Below are 16,266 nucleotides of genomic sequence, written 5' to 3'. Positions count from 1 at the left end.
CCACTGTAAACCGAAGGCCTTACCTTCTCCTCCACCTCCTTTCACTCTTCTTGGTTTGAATTATTCAGAGAATGCAGTTCTAAGAAAAAAAAAAGAAGTAATAGGTAGTTTGATATCAAAGTTAATCAATTAAGAACTGTGAAACATCTGTCAAAAAGAGAGAGGCTGGTACTGTGTCAGGGCCTCCTTAGGTTTTAACCATGCTTGCACCCATCTGATATCTTGACTTGTCATTGGAATGCCAGTTGTCCAGATGTCTAATTTGTGCTTATGTCTCAGTAGGCTCTATTACCCAGATAGTCATGTCTCTAGCTGCCTGATGCATGGATTCCTGTACTTCAGACACCTGATGTTTTGCTTCATTCTCATTATCCTAACTTTGAATTGCTCCAGATTTGCACAGGAATGTTTCAAACCATCATTTGTTCATGTACAAACTTCAGAAGATACTGTAACAATTCTAACAAGGGAAAATTAATTAATATCGGTCGCCTTTCGAAGCAGTTTTCCGGAACGAATCAGAGAGTCCGAAGTACGAATTAGAGACATTTGTTTTTCTTGCCTCAGTTGGGTTTAACTTGTGTCAGAAAAGTGAATAACTTAATTTCTTACAGGAAACAGATACCTCATCATATACATTATACAACATATACCTTGTTATGGGCCTAGGAGGCAGCAGTGGAGGTGTTGGCCAGTGGTTTAGCGAGGATCTGGGGAGAACCAGGGAGTTTCAGAGTTGGTTACCACTGCCTTTCCCATTCAGGCAGCAGGCTCTGGGGGGAGGCAGGCCAGGCTGAGGGGCTTCCTCCCAATGTATTTAGTCTCTCCTCTCAATCTGTTGCCAGCCTCTCTTTTAGAGGAGGCTGGTCGGTTTTTCAGTAGTTACTTTAGGGCCTTGAGGGTTCTATACCTAAAAACATATTATGCTTAAAATGGAAGAAGATTTGATTACTATGAGAGGTTCTATGGGCCCTCCTCCTGATAGGAGGCCTAGAGAACCAGACAATTGTTGACAGTTTTGAACAGGGGGGGGCTTCTGAGTCTTCTCACCGGAAGATTTGCAGGAAGTATCCTCATTATTTGTGGATGATGCCACTCCTTTCCAGGATTCTCCTCACATTCCAGGGAGCTTGCTTTAACAATCCAGGAGAGGGAGGATTCCTTTAAAAGGAGAAGAAGAGGATTCTCTGTTTTACCCAGGAAGAAGGCTTAGGGAATTCTCTTGTTTACCCTGTCATGAAGCTGTTAGTTTATCCTTGACAGACTGTGGTAGAAGATGTTTTGCTGAGGCTGTCCTGATAACCCTTCGGTGCCTCCTCTGCCTGTTAAAAGCCACTGGGTGTTACTATACCCTGCAGGTGTCATAAGTATCTGGCTCAGAAGAGGGGCCTAAAGGTGTTAAAGCCTCTGTGGTTAAAAATCTGTTAAAACCTCCAAAGTTAGGTTCCTGAGAACAAAGGGTGGAGGCAAAGGCGTTAGATAGTTCCACTCTAGCCATGAGAGCATTCTATGCTGAAAAGCATGAAATTGTGAATCAGATAATTAAATATCAAAAATATATGCTTAAATTAAATCTATTTTAAAATCACATTTATTGTATTTTTGTGGAAGGAGATGATTAGATTTGGCTAGTGTTCAAGTGCATGTGCAACAAGTGTGTGGCTTTGATGCTGGATGGTTTGATGCTGGAGGGTGGCTGCCACTGTGGCTGCTCTGTTCTCTTCAGGCTGGGCATGCCTGGTTGAGGGAACAAATTTGTGCCTGCAAAGGATTTTGGATTTGGTTTTGGTTGTACTGTGTGTGTGTGTTTTGGTTCTTATGGAGGTTTAAGTTTAAAAAGAAAAATGGAGGAAAAAGCTAAGTCTAGAAACTGTTAAAGATTTTTTTTGCAGGTTTAGTTTAAAAAGTTTGAAGTGGAGGTGGCCTGCTGAGGGGTACACATATATCCTGCTCTAGGGGTAGTCTAGGGTTTGGTAGAGCAGGCCCCAGGCAGGTTCTTTAGGCCTAGAACAGGTTCACCTGCTCAGACTTCTGGTGAGGAGGGGGTCCCCTTTCAACACAGAGCCAGAGACATGCCTTTTCAGCTGCCAGCTGCAGCTTCCTGATGGCAGCAGCTTTGAAAGGGCTCCTTTGGCTTTCTTTTCAAAGAATTTATGGGATTTATTTTCTCAAGAATGATGGTGTTGGAGACATTCATGGAGTTACAGAGATTTTATTTCCATACCAGGCACCCCTCCACCCAGATGCAAGCTCCTCAACTCCAAAGCAAAGCACACAAAGAAAAGAGGCTCACAAGCTCTGTTACCCATCATTCAATGCCTTCAGCCAGTCCCTGTATGTTAGATTTATAGGATTAGGATTTTATTCTCGCATGTTACTACCACATGCGGGGTATTTTGGGATTTATCTCCTCAACACTTATCTGGACATTCTTATCAAGACATTCCCAAGTTCAAGATGTTGGCGTTACAACAGCTAAAGATCACTGGATGGTAACTTTGGATGGATACTAACTTATCTCAAGGAACCTACAGGAATGTGCCTATCAAAGGGGCTTAGGTACTCTGGGTTTTCTTGGTTTATCAGTTCTCTGCATTGCTTCTCATTATTATCTACTTGGTTAGTTTCTAGAGTATTCATAAAGGTTCTGGCTCCAGTGATAGCTTACTACAAGGACTTGCTTCAAATCACTTATTTAGACAACTGCCTGATTCTGGCTCAAGAAAGAGAAACCTTCTACAGCATCTGAATATGCATATACATAGCAATTGCTGCCTAGAACCTCAGAATTAAGTAATGTGCGAAAATAAAGTACTCTCTCAAGACATGTGCTGTTTGGTGTGAGACTGCATACATACAGCCTGACTACAGCTTTTTAACCCCGGACAAACAAAAGAGTCTATCCTTTAAAACCATCAACTATCCATCATTCTCCGCTGACTGCAGAGACAGAGTCCTGCAGAGACAGTATTGGGTTCATTCTAGTATTCTGCTTCTTCCATTCTGGTTACTGCATATATGAGGAAGTTATGAGGAAGTAATCAAAAATGTATGGACACAAGCACTGCCAGGGACACTGTCATTTAATACCTTGCCTTCCTTCAAAGAATTTTTTTGGTGTGGTTTGTGGTGGGCTCCCCCTAAACAAGGGACTTTCCCCACTCCAGAGAGGCTTATCAGATTTACTGACAGATGCCCCTCGACATTGCTTGGGGAGCTCATCTAACAAACAAGGGGAACACATTCTTATCCTCTGCAGGCAAGCAATGATTTTATGGGAGATGGCGCTGACTTTGCACCTAACTCTTTCAGGCAAGGTTTTCTGCAGGAGCACAGCACTCTTAGCAGATGTGTTAAGCAGACAAAAGATTGGCTGGTACTGGGTCTGGTCTACTCTGACTTCACTTAAGCCTGGCCTTTGGGCCTTCAGTTTGTCTTCCCTTTGAGCATACCCAGCAGGACTTATAGCCAGACTCCATCACTTTCTTCATTCTCTGACCTTTCTCTTCATATTCTGTGTTGAAATTCAGCCGTCTCAACTTCCTCCAACCAAGTTTTAAATGTGATTATGGAAGCTAATACCTAATTAATGAAAGTACGAAGAAGGCTAAAAAGGAATTTTTTTCTTGGGAGAGATAAATGGAGTAGAGATTTCTCTGAGATTAATTGGCTGAGCCTGGCAATCTATCTTCAATCTACATATCTTCTCTTGCATCTTCTGTCCTCCCTTCCATTTCATGCTGCAGCTCAGCAATCAGCTGCTCGTGATGACCATGACCCACCATTGTTTTGTTTTTTTTTCTTTTTGTAAGTTTCTTAGAGGGCAAAATATAAGACCCCCTATATAAGACCTACCTCTCAGCTTTTTCTCCTCTTTGTGTTGGAAAAAAAACCTTCTCTCCCTCTTTTTGCTCTGCTCTACTGAACTGTTGAATTGCAATATTTGTCATGGAAGATTTGTTGGCTATTACTTCTGCACAACGGGTGTTGTCTGCAGGCCAGGCCTGGCAGAGCCCTTTTTTTTGATTTTTCCCAGGAGATAGGGTATACTGCACTACTCCTCCTTTTATGCCTAACGTGGTGGTTAGTGTGGCTTTTAAACCAAACTATTCATTTGCCTACTTTTATGCAGACCCCCAAATTAAAGGGGAAAAGATTTTGCATACTTCCTGCTTCTTATGATTTGCCCAGCTCCCTTACACCTCTGCTTTGGGATTACCTAATAGTAGGACTGCAGCAATGACATAAGAACATAGGTAGTGTTTTTACCTGTACATAAATGTAGATGATCGAGGAGGGATATATTTCCAATCTCCCCTCCCTCCTTCCTCCCCTGTGTGTAGGGGTGGTTGTTGTGTAGGGCTTATATACTTATTTTGTTTATATGTATGTTTTTTTTGTTTTTTTTTTCTTTTCTTTTCTTTTCTTTCTTCTGACATCTGGGGCAAGAAAAAGAACTGAGAAAGGGATATGACGCATGCGCATTAGTACTCTGACGACTATTGTGACGCCCCTACGCATCGCTGACGACTGACTATAGCCTTCTCCTCTGGTGGGCCGCGACTGATCGGACTATACCCAATAGTAAGGACTGCAGCAATGGAATTTTCTTATCTTTTCCTCCACCCTCTTCCAGTTTTCGTGATGATGACAATGGTGTTCTGCTTACAGGGCTCAGATTTGCTTACCTTTTGGCTTGTGTACAGAAAGTAAAGAGGAAGATTATTTTCCCTTGGATTTTCCATCTCTGAGTAAGTCTGCTTTGAGCAGACCATTTTTCTTAGTTGTAAGAGTGTTTTAAATGGAGAGTGTTCCTAGAAGCAGAGATGTTCCACTCAATGAGGTTTGAGTCATGCACACCTTTGGTTATTCCTTTTTTGAGACAACTTTTCAGTGTGTTTGTTATGCAGCAACCTGAGTCAGAGCCACCTGGTCCAGAGAGACATGACTGCTAGTAGAGGTCAGAAGTAGCTCAAGTTTCTGTTTAAAAATCCAGTTGTTAAAATGTGCAGCTTCTTCTGATTTGTTCATTTCCTGCCATGACTGTATTTTCTGTACCCAGTTTCATCCTTTATGCCTTCAGTTTTGCATTCCATTTCCTTCTTATTTGCTGAAGTTCCTGTTCAGTTCCTGCATGTAATGCCACATCTGAATGTAGCAGCTTTGTTGATTTGCCCCCTCTGACATATTTGCTACTGTAGACTATCAATAGTATGAAGAGCAGTGGGGTCAAAGCTGAACCCTGATTCATCTCTACTCCCACTGGGAACCCCTCTGTGAATTAGGTCATTGGGTTCTTGTACGTAGCCCAGAGTAATTCTGCCAGTGTTTCTAGGCATTTGAACAATTGCAGGTCTGTCCCAATCAGCTTTCTTGGGATCTTGTCTTATACTCTCTTCAAGTTTAATAATGCTTAGTTGGACTCTTTCCTTATCTCTAACTTCTCCATTTTCTGTTTTAATGCTAACATCTCATCCTTTGTGCTGCATCCTGATCTGAATCCAAACTGCACATTCCCATCTTACTTTCTACTACGCTAAGTATTCATTTATTAAGTACCATTTCCAACACTTTCATGCAGTGTAACAGGAATTTGATACCAAGGTGCTGGTACTTCCTGTATTTTTTTGCCAGTGACTCTAAATGTAAAGTAAGTATACAAAGGGGAAAGAGGACACTGCCTGGTTTATGAGTTCATAGCAGTATAACCACCACTAGGGCCCTTAAAAGCCTAGCCGTGCAACCCAAATTTGATTTGTATTTGATTAATAGGGAGTGATTTACTGATTGCCTCTGTCCATCAGCAACATAAGAGCCAGACCAGGGGTAAATTTCAGATTACCCATCCATCGGTCCAAGTTGCACTTAAATAGGGGTAGGGAGAAACTCTACTTCACATCTTTGGGGGAGCCTGTTCTAGTGAACCAGAATTCTATGCGAAACATATCAATCTCTTCAACTTGTCCTGTTTATGTTGCAAGCAAAACTTAGGTTCCTTTTTTCATACATAGCTTGTTGGAGAGGAAGCATCCCACCTTAATTTTTGCCTTTGACCCCCTTCATACAGGGTCAACTTAATTAGTCCTATTATTCTGTCATTGAAAGTTATACCATTGCTGTATTCAAAATTTCCAGCTGACTCTATTGAATTTCTTCTCTGCATTAACTCTCACCAGCAGTATTGTTTTTTTCTTCTACTGTACTTCTCTCTGGACCAGCATTGTTCCATTAATGCTGTCAAATGTTTGGCTCAACTTCACAAAACTACACTGATCCATGTCTGTCAATTTTGGCAGCCCCTTTACCTTTCTCCTAGCTAGTATAGACATAAAACAGTTTATAGTCATGGTTAAAAATAGAAAGTGATTTATATGAAGCTGGTTACATTGTAAAGGTATTTACCCTCTTGGGTAATACAGTTACCACAGCTTTCTTTCAAGGTGCTGGTACTTCCTTTTTTTTTTTATTGTTAAACAACACCTTTAAGATTTTTATCACTTTCTTCCCTCCCAACTTCCAAACTTGCATAGGAGTACCATCTGTTCCTGCAGACTTCCCTGTTGAGTGATTATACATCACCATTTTATCTAATTGCTTTCAGTCTTGGCTATTAATTGTTCTATCTCATCGGTCTAAAATATTGGCATAATCAAGTCTTCTGCAAATATTTCCATTTGTGCCTTTTCTTGGTTTCCACATTCTTCTGCTTTATACAAATTTTCATAAACTGTTCAAATTATATGTAGTGCATGGGAAACTCTGATTATGCTCCAAAATCAGAAAAAAGATAAACCTGTTATGATCTGGTATCAGGCAATGGTCATTATTATACCTGGAGATGATTTGTCTCCCGGTGAAAGCCCTTTGGTAATGGGAAAAATACCTAACAACTTTGCAAATACAAAATCAGCTACAATTTTCCATGTCTTTCAAGATGCCATCTTATTTTTCAAGACAGTTTGCTTAAAAATATGTCTGTAGCTCAAGCCAATGACAGTAATGTAGATACCCACCTCTAGAAAAAAAACAGGGTCATTATTATTTTAATTCTACATACAGCCCCCATTTATATATCCACCTCTATAAAAACAGGAGAAATTATTGTCTTAATTCTTCATAACATGATTAACATTTACATCCATGTCCACACCACCAACCCAAGGTCACACCATTATATTCATTTTACCTTGCTTCTCTCCAGCCTTGCTTACTTTATTACTGTGTAAAGCATGGGTACTTTGCAACTAACACATAATACGTTCTTGTTTTAATGTCTTTAACATCTGCAGTAGCCGCTGATAAAAACCCCTTTCACATTTAAAAAACCCTGACTGCACATTGTACAAAACTACTTTATAATGTAACACACAATTTACATCATTATTTTTACTTGCAGTTACTACTACATTGCATTCAGTGTCCTTATAAAATTAATGACATGAAGTGGAGCGTATGCTTTATAGTTCACTTAGCAGTTTAACACAGGCAACGAAATTCCCTTCTTTCTCAGCCACTTCTTGCAAAGCCACATTCCACATCCAATCCTATAATCTCCCATTTGTTCATTAACTTCACTGTTGCTGGTCTTTTACCTGATCCTCTTCATATCCCAACACCAGTTTCTGTTTCACATCAAAGGTACACCTGTTTATTATTATTTTTTTTTCTAGTCAACTTTTGTGCTTTTTTCTGTCACTAAACATTTTTTTGGAACAATGAAGTAGTTTAAATGGCAGAATCTCTCTTTGGGCTTTGTTATTATCAGAAGAATGAGAAACATAAACTCATTATGTTTACTGGCTTAACTTTTTTTCCTCCCTGCCCTGTTTTGCATCCAAAAATGGCTTTAGTCCTCCAGGAAACAATATTCTGAAGAAAGTTGGATACAGCAGCTTGAATCTCACACTTGTCTCTTGACATTCCTTAATTGCAATGATGAATGTGCTTCTTTTCTGCCTGGTATACAATGAATAATCATTTTCTGCAATCACTCTGCTATCCATTTTTAATACTTTTCTCCTCTGTCACATTTTTGTCAGGCGCAACTTTCTGCTAGTGTGATTGCGTCTTTACTAATACAAATCTTGGCTGGTTTCTCTAGGCTATATTTGGAGCATACACACTATCTTAATTAACAGAGCCTAATCTGGAACACCAGTCCAGTTGCTTTTTCGTACTTTCATAAAATTAATGTTTTTTTCTTCCAGTTTCTTTATTATAGAAGAAAATCCCAAGTTTTCTTTGTGTTCACTGTCTTTTAACTCCACTGATTTTTGAAATACCTCTTGAGAAGCCTCATGCTCAGCCAGCGTGGTTTTCATTTCAGCCACTGAGTTACACAGTTTTATCAGTTCATCTGAATAGCGAGTTAGTTTCTTTTGTTTTTTTTCAGACTTTTGTGGTTTGAGTGGATATATTCATTCCGTGTTTCACTTATATTAAACACATCTGAGAGCAAACAAAAATGAAAACAAAACTGAAACAACCAGGCTCCACACAAATATTTAATAAATGTAGAGCTTTCGGCCGAAAATACAAAATACTTCATCAGAATAACTACTAAATGTAAAATCACAGTATAAATACCCACTTCAGTTAACAAACCCCCCACCCTTGAATTAACATTTCCAAGGCAATCGAAATAATCACATGACATCATTCTCATGAAGGTTACATATAAAAAGCAAGTAGTTTGTATAAAAACACTGCTTGTTATACACAGTAACATTACATATGCAAATATGCTGTAAATTTCCCTCATTATAATAATATATACAGTAAAACATACAGAACAAAACATCCCTACAACTATAAAAAATAAGCTGAGTGCACCTGGTTTATTTTTTCCCTCTAAATTACTGGAAGCCATCTCTCATAACAAAGCTGAAACTTAAACTGCTTTTTGCTGAGCAGCTGAAAGTTTCCTTCCAATTGGAGTCTTTTCTTTCTTTGTCTTGTTAATTTTCTCTTACTTTCCTCAAATTTCTTCTTTGCTGGCATTCAGGCTGTATAATTATTAAACATTAACTGAATTTTATCTAGAATGATAAATCACACAGGCTTTTTTTCTGAATTTCAGTTGTTGTACTGGGAGAGCTCATATCAACCTGTTTGTGTGCAGCCATTTTTGATATCCTTGACTCACCCAACATCTTAATCATATTTGCTTTGACCTAATTTGAGCTTGTGGTTTCCCTGATTTTCTCCAGTGCTGTTCTGTATAATTCTAGGGTGGACTCTCCTTCCTCTTTCATTGTACATTGTGTATGGGACAGTGCAGGTTCTGTGGGATTTTCTTTGTTCAGAAGCTGCGTAGAGGCACCCCTTCCATCTGCCTTTGATATCTTCTTGACTGGTGAGAAGGTTGTTGCTTGCTTCCCTTATGAATGGTGTCTATCTCCTTTATCTTTCTGTCTTTGTCTTGTATCCTGTTAAGAGTTTTTGTACCATTCCCTTTCCAGAAGCTGATAGTCTGCCTCTTTGCAGGCTAACCAGTATTTCTTCTTGAAAGAAAAACTGTTATACAAAGAGTCCATCTTTATTCTTAAATATGATACTTTGGTCCCAATGGGACTGAATGGAGAGGTTAATTGGAAGTACTTTATTTAATTGTTTGTATTCTTGATTGATTGAGTTCATGTTTTTTGTATAAAAGGTAGCACATGTTTAGCTGAATTGTGTAACTCCTGGAAGGTTTTGTACCAAGGCACTAGAGAATAAAATACTTTTGGGTCTCAACCAGTGGTCTTGATTTTCTTATTGTTGCTAGTTGTATGGACTAGTTGTCTTTACAGCTTCATACCCTAACAGACACATTCCACAAATTTTTAGAGGAAGATTCTCTACCTGTGCTGGGTGCTGCTGGTGTTTCTGGAGATTCATCTGGGTCATGGAGAACAATGGAGCAGTATATCCAGGCTTCACAGATTTCTATTGGTGAGAACAACCATGGTGTTTCCAGTTTTGCCCAGCTGTTTGATCGGTATGTTGAGGAGAGAGAGAAACGTGTGAATAAGCCCTTTTCTGCAGTGGGGCAGGTGCCCAATTCTGTCCCTTTGGGTATGAGAGAACTGTGTAATAAATTTGAAATGCTGCTGCAAAAGGAAACTAAGGTACATTTTAACATTTTGGGCTTAAAAAAATATATGGAGTTGAATGTTACACCTAGAGGTCTTCGGTTTATAAAGAGCCCTAGTGAACCATTTGATGTGCAGTGTGATTCTGATAAAGTATTTAAAGAATGTTTGGTTGCAGCAGGTTCACAGATGTGTTATGGACTGGCTTACTATTTTGCTTGAACGTGACCAACTTAAACAGCAAAAACTTAAGCAAGAACTGCTGTCCTTATCTTTAGAGATTTCCAGTTCTCTGAATTCCACTAGTATTTATTCTTTGATGAAGAATGTAAATATGAAGTTAAATTCATTAGAAAAAGATTTAGTGGAATATAAAAAACAAAACTTTTAAGGGACATTAGAGACTATGAAAATGGGTGGGTCTTTGTGTCTTCAACTAAACAGCAGCTTGGGAAGGGATGACGTTATAGGGGGAGGTTATGAAAAACCTCTTTTAGTTTCCTTTGCTTCCTCAGACGAAACAGACCACATTGGCGCCTAGAAAACGAACATGATTATCCAGCTTTGCCAGCAGCCAAACAAGTAGAGGAACATGAACGCCAGTTTCGGAGAGAAGGAGAGAATGATAAGGAGGAATTTAATCGGAAAAGAAACCAAAATGGCTTTTACACCAATGGTAATGAGTCTGGACAATTTTCGACAGTGGCACCATGGCGTTTCAACAACAAAAGAGGCAGGTGGCAATGGCTTTGTTAATATTGACTCTAATATATTTTTGTAAATCTCTCTGGATGTATTTTGTCAGATGAACAATTTGCTGTTTTGAATTTGGGGCTGAAATATGTCCCTACTGTGCTACCTAGGAAACCTCTTTTAAACCAGCAAATTTTCTGTTTTGTTCGTAAGTTGCACCTCAAGGTTTTTTATGCTAATAGTGATGTTAAGTTATCTTGTGCTGATGTTTCTATGGAAGAAAGTTTTCATTCTTGTTTTCCAGATTTGAATATGTGTATGGAACGTGTGGAAAATAATGCTTATTGTTCTATTGACACGTCTGTTATGCCTATGAAAAGAAGATATATTCCCTCCTATTCTAATGAAAAAATTATACATTTTAATTCAATGTTAAAATTTGCCATGAATGAAATGTGTGATAAGTTGTTATATAATAAGAACAATATTTGTTATAATTTGACATTGAGAGTGGAAATATCTAAAACAACTGCAAGAAAGAAGGGATTTAATTATAAAGCCATCAGATAAGGGAAATAAAATAGTAGTAATGCATTTCCATCAGTATCTCAAAATGTGTTTGGAACATTTACAGAATAAAGATGTATATGAAAATAGTGGCATGAAAAGCTATAAACAAGCTATAACTAAGTTTCAGGACTGCTACAAAAAGGTGTGAGGCTAGGGTATTTTACAGATGATGAAGTACTTAAGACATTTAATAGTGAAGGTTGTGTTCTAGCTACATTTTTCTGTTTGCCTAAACTGCACAAAGACATAAATACTCCACCAGGACGTCCCATTATTTCAGCTTGCAAATATTTCTTACATGGAGTTGGGCTTTTGTTATTATATAAGATTTTTTTTAACATATGTCATAAAAAATCCATCCTATATTAACGATAGTATTGATTTTTTGGATAAGATTTCTCATGTTAAGTAGAATAAAAACATGTATTGGATAACGTTGTGTGTTAAAAATGTATATACATCAATCCAACATAAGGAGTGGACTTCATGCTATAAAGTATTCTTGGGGGATAGTCCCTTATCAAATTATTTGGTTGATTTGACTTATTTTTTTTTAAGTAATAATTTTTTGCAAAAACAGGGAACAGCCATGGGGGGGGGGGGGCACCATTTTCCCCAATGTATGCAAACTTATTCATGGCTTATTTTGAATTAGTATGTTTGCATAAATGTAATTTTGTTAAGAATTATGTAAAATATTATTGTTGTTTTATAGATGATTTAATTTTTTATGTGAAGGGGTAAGAGTGAAATTTTGCAGTTTGTTGCTGATTTACAACAAAATACATTCAATTTGTCTTTTGATGGGCTACAATATGGAACCCAGGTCACTTATCTAGATCTGACACTTAAGGGTTTAGACAATGGCAACATTTGTACTGGGGTACATAGGAAATTCTTAGATGGAAGCCAGTACCTATATGCTGCTAGCTGTCCCCCCCCATGTTGTATCATCTTTGCCTTATGGTGAATTTTTAAGATTATCTAGAATATGTAATGTTGAGACAAATTTCTTGGAAGAAATATATAATACTTCCATTATGTTTTATAATAGAGGTCATAGTAGGAAAGCAATAGAAGAAGCTAAGCAAAAACTTTTTATGTTAAAATCAAAAACAATGTTAGTGATAGGTCGTAGGTCAGTGGGGGGGTAGAGAGAATGGTGAAAACAAGAATGAAGAAATGTATTTTGTTAGCACATATAACAAAGTGAAGACGTTAGTATTGTAAGATATTATTGGATTCTCCACAAAGATGGGGATTAGAGTAACATTTTGAGTAAGCACCTTATGATGTCATACAAACAGGGAAGAAGTTTAAAGGACATACTTGGAAATTTTGTCTTACCAAAAAGTAACTTAAGTGTTTGTCCAACATCTAAGGGCACTTATAAAATGCAATAGTTTTTTTTTTTTTTTTTTGCAAATACATAATATGTTCTTTTGAATATATGAATAAAATCAAATATATACCAAGGCGACATTTTTCATGTAACAGCAAGGGGATTATTTATGCCTTAAGATGCCCGTGTGGTATCTTTTATAATATTGGTGAAACAAAGAGAAGTTTTAAAGTGAGATTAATGGAAATATCAGGGACATAAAAAATCAAAAGGAAGACAACATTTTGACATGTCATTTCAGAGATGTACATGGCAGTGATTTTTTTATGCTTCAAGATTGTATTTTAGAGTAAGTATTTGTTGAAAATGATGATGAAATTCTTTTGAAAGAAAACAACTGTTATACAAAGAGTCTGCCTTTATTCTTAAATATGGTACTTTGGTCCCTATGGGACTGAATGGAGAGGTTAATTGGAAGTATTTTATTTAATTGTTTGATTGTATTATTGATTGATTGAGTTTGTGTTTTTGGTACAAAAGGTAGCACATTTTTAGCTGAATTTTGTAACTCCTGGAAAGTTTTGTACTGAGGCACTAGAGAATAAAATACTTTTGGGTCTGAACCAGTGGCCTTGATTTTCTTATTGTTGCTAGTTGTATGGACCAGTATTTCTTCTTAGCCTGGTCTACTTTTTCTATCTCCCACCTTTTGCTTCACTCCTTTTGATAACTTCCAGGATGTTTTTATGTCACCACCAGTTTTCTTTATGTACCTTATTTCCATACCTGGCTTGGCCATACATCATACATGCTGTTTTGAGGTATTACCATGCTTCTTCCACCCCACCTATTTACTCTTCTCCCTGAGGTGCTGGTATCTGTTATCTTTAATCAGTACACAGCCTTCCCAGTGTGATTTTTACCAGAATGCTGGAAAACATTTATTATACCCATCTGTTGTTCACAGGCCAGTAAGATGCTGTGCAACAAAGAATCATTCTTTTAGAATACCTGTGGCTTGGCCACTTAAAGATCCCAGAATGGGGAGGATGGGAGCGAGTTGCTTATGCTAGCTCTCCCATCATGATGGTCATTTCAGTTGACCAGTTGTTCCTGTGCAAGCAGAGGCTTTGCATGTTCACAATGGCCATAAGACTAGGGCAGTGTGGACATGGCAGTCCCAAGCGGGTGATGATAGCTGTCAGGTGACATGTATATGGGAGCATGCACATGCCATGGAGAGAGCATAGGATGGCCATACAATGGCATGAGTGCCCATGGCAGTTATGAGGAGTAAAGTTAGGGACATGCAAAGAGAAAACTGCTCTAGCTTTATGAATGATGGCTCTGTGATTGGCTGTAATCCAAAAGGTAATGAACGTTGATCAGTAGCGATGCTTGATAGTTATCAGGCAGTGGTAATAAACAAAAGAGTCTTCTTCAAAAGAGGAATTGCTTGTTATTGTTCAAACTTTATCAGATTGGTGGCTCATTATAAACAAGTGCTTCAAGTCCCTGTTTGAGCTCACTTCATAAGTGTTTGCAGCACTCTGTGGATCAGAGACTGCACATTGGACTGTTGTTCATAAATTCAGTAAAACTATGAGCTTGGAAGCTCAGTCTAAGAGTAGGAAAGGTTTTCACACATCTGTGTTACAGAGGATCGTGAAACTGTCCACCACCCAGTGTCTGCCTACCTTCTTCTTGGGATGCTAACAAAATGTTACAATTTACTTTAGTAATAACCCTCCCTGATGTAAGAAAGAACATTTGTGTGAAGTACTTGCATGTTTGAGAGAGAGAGGTTACTATAGTAATAAGGATACCCCCCCCCTCTTTTTTTTTACCTCAGTGGATAGCACAAAATCTGTTTTTGTCTTGTTGTAGAGAATTGACTGTTATTGCATATAGTCATAGCTAGTGTACCACAAGAACATTTGCATTAAAGGTTTTTACCTTCAAGAAGTAATGTGGGTGTGTGTTGGTTACACTGGGGCCTCTTGTCACTGCACCTCAGTTTCCATTTTGGCATGAGACCAGCTTTGGCCATTGCAGGAAGGCTGTGGAAGAAAGTGGTTAGGCTAGCAGAGTTTCATGCTGTGTAATTCAGATGTTATGATTTGCCAGTGCCGTGACCATTCCTTTGAAGACATAACTGTTATACTGAGTACCTCATGCAGCTATGTCTTCACTGTGATAGAGCCATGCTTTAAGGGAACTGACAAAGGATGCTTCTGGTGCTCCGACAACAATGTCATCTTCATCACAAATGTAGTATGGCTTGGCTTGGGAAGAATATTTTGATATATGATTTTAAAACAAATGCTGATGCTTGTATACTCAATGCAGATACTGTCATAAAGGGTGTAAACTGTAAAGGATGTCAAGTTTGGCAGTTTGCTATTAAAACTAAATATAAACATCAGAGCAGCAGAGAGATAAGTTTGCGACACAGTATCTACTTAGATTACAGACAAGCTGTGATTTGTGGATAAAAAACAAATACAGGCAAAGGGGTTATAGCAGACAAACTTCTAGATCTGTAGATTGCAAGCTTGATATTTAAACCTGTGACATTACCTTTGTTTCCTGGATTGCTTCATTTCTCACAGCTGTCACAGTGTTGGCTGTGCACGATGTTCCAGAAGGATAAGGTTTCTCTGAGTATTAATGGGTGTTAATCCTATATCTGATGCTTGATTCAGGTATCCACTCTTATACCGAGTATTTGCACGCTATCATTGTTTCACATTTTCCTTAACAGGAAGTTCTCTGAACAGACTTTCCATTGTCAAACTGAAGAGGTGAAAGCTTCCATGCCTGTAACAGCATTGATTTAAGATACAGCTATTGATAGCCAGATTGACTGGTTTTGAAAATTTTCATCTTGTTTCAAGTGTGTTGCATTTATAGGTGTGCACCTTTTCTAATGAAAGTAATTTGCCCACTGTTTTGAAGGGTCTATATCATGAAATCAAACTTCCAAAATGTCGAACACCATAAGTTCGAACTTGGAAGATCGAATTCGGATAACATTGAAACTTCAAAACAGCTAATTTTTTCCTTGGGAAAAAAATTGCTGTTCTGAAAAACACACACCTAACACAATCACACCAAACACCTTCAAAACCTACACTAAACCTAACCTACACAACTATCTATGCACTATCCTTAACCCAGCCCTAACCCTAAAGTCCGTCATTATCGCACACTTACCTGACCCGTGCCCTAACCCTAAAGTCCGTCACTATCACACACTTACCTGACCTGCGCCCTAACCCTAATGTCCGTCACTACCCATTTGTACACTTACCTTGACCCGGTCCGAAAATGCCAAAGCCGCAGAAATGGCCAACCGAATTCTTCCCCTAGGAAAGAATTCGGGTTTCTGCAGCTTCAACATTCTCACCTTTCGAACTACCAAGTTTGTCCTTCCAGTATTTGGCGTTCTTAACTTTCGATTTTGCGATAGGAACCCGTTTTGAAGTTGTAAGGTGGTAGAAGGCAATTAAAACTATATTCCATAATCTGGTCTTGAGTCCTGGTTAAGGAGAGAAGTTTAACAAATACTAAAGATATAATCAC

General features: G+C 38.3%; 1 protein-coding gene across 8 annotated transcripts in view; it reads left to right on the top strand.

The window, feature by feature from the left end:
* CEP170 (centrosomal protein 170) overlaps positions 1-16,266 on the top strand; it is a 2,077,048-nt gene that overhangs the window by 1,581,285 nt on the left and 479,497 nt on the right. The gene's annotated exons all lie outside the window — the stretch shown is intronic.

This window comes from Protopterus annectens, chromosome 1.part2 (genome assembly GCF_019279795.1).
Source record: "Protopterus annectens isolate FY-2018-M chromosome 1.part2, PAN1.0, whole genome shotgun sequence".
In the NCBI taxonomy this organism is placed as follows: domain Eukaryota; kingdom Metazoa; phylum Chordata; order Ceratodontiformes; family Protopteridae; genus Protopterus; species Protopterus annectens.
The sequence above is the reverse complement of the archived record's forward strand: the minus strand, read 5'-3'. Positions and strand labels throughout refer to the sequence as shown.